The sequence below is a fragment of the Wasmannia auropunctata genome, unplaced genomic scaffold (assembly GCF_000956235.1).
Source record: "Wasmannia auropunctata unplaced genomic scaffold, wasmannia.A_1.0 LD335201.1, whole genome shotgun sequence".
NCBI lineage: Eukaryota > Metazoa > Arthropoda > Insecta > Hymenoptera > Formicidae > Wasmannia > Wasmannia auropunctata.
This window is the reverse complement of record NW_012027689.1, coordinates 7,241-8,908: the sequence shown is the minus strand read 5'-3', so window position 1 is coordinate 8,908 and position 1,668 is coordinate 7,241.

Sequence of the window (1,668 nt, the reverse complement as noted above, 5' to 3'; positions counted from 1 at the left end):
CACACACACATATATATATATATATATATATAATATTATTAACAATATTATTATACTATATAATATTATTAATTTTAGAAAAGAAAAAGATTTTTTATGTAATATTTGATAATATTTAATATTATATTTTATAATATTTTATTATATCATAATATTATATTTAATATTATATTATAATTTTAAGATACACCCAAAAAAATTCTATGTATAAAAAGTGAAATTTCCTTTAATTCCATATTGGCATATTCTAAGCAAAAACTTATACGGAAAGAGTATTCCTCTTCCAATAAAGTAAACTGTTCATCTAAAATTTATTAGATATTATTTTTTGGTTTTTCTCTTGTATTAAGAGGAAAATATTTATTTCAAGCGGAATGCCTTCTTACGTTTTATACGAAAAGCAATGTGTATCGCTGCGTTCTGCAGTGACGATTGATTGAAATGTTGCGCTGCATTTGCGAAAACATAGACGCAGTAAAGCTGCGTTCCGTTATTCATTACTGAAAAACTACGGTATAAATAATGTGAATTATAAATATAGATTTACAGTACAAAATTTGTACTGTAAATGCAAGATGAAATTATTCTAACTATTAGAATATATAGTACACAGAATATTTTCCTCTTAATTTCAGAGAATTAATATTAATGGCCTTCTCTTGAGGCCACATATACGAATAAAATCTTTTAAGATTTAGCAGATTCCACTAATATTAAAATTAATTTTTTTGGGTGTATGAATATTAAATATTAAACATAAACAAATACTAAAATTCAAATAAAAAACCATGAGAGGATAATGAGGCATGATATTAATACAAATAAATTTAAAATATATTAAATATTACAAACAAAATATAAATAATGATGATCCAAACATTTATATTAAACCATCTTCAGTGAATAAAGAATTATTTCCAATAAAATTATATTTACAAATCGTCGTTGATCAGAACTTCCATGTTGTACTTATTTCAAAAGGCATTGTTGTTTAATTAATTTTGGAAATGCAAGAGATAATCGATATATTCATACATAAAAAATGTGAAAAATATCATAAGGACTATAATTGAACTCTAACAATTGCAACTGCTTTGAGACAAGATTCTTGTGTACATTTTTTACATAGTATTATTTTCTATACATGTTTCTTCATTAATATCAATATTATTATCAATTCTCATACATTACACTTAATTGCAGTATATGCCAAAACGATTTTGGTTCACGAGCCAGAGACGCTTCTTTCTGCCAGATTTTTGGTTTCACGCAAAAATGCGTCGACTTAACAAAAATTTCATCAAAATTAGAGGTGAATTAAACAGTATAATTATTCTATCGTGGCTTGATAATAAAGTGTACACCGTCTTTCGGCGAAAGAACAATAAATCTTTCATCGAAAACAAGTGGGACCTGAGTCCGGGGGTGGAGTTTAAAATTATACTTCAACAAAAGATTTACGAGTCCAATTTTTACTTGCATGTAGCCAAATCGCGCACCTGAAAATTAATTATAATTTTAATGCATAAATACTTGCAAAACATTTTTATAGTAACTTTTATTCTAAGCTCTAGGAGGCTTTATTTATATGCAATTTAAATAAACATTTTTTGTATAAAAAAACAAAAAATTTATGTCATTCAAAGTTTACAAATTATTAATTAAATA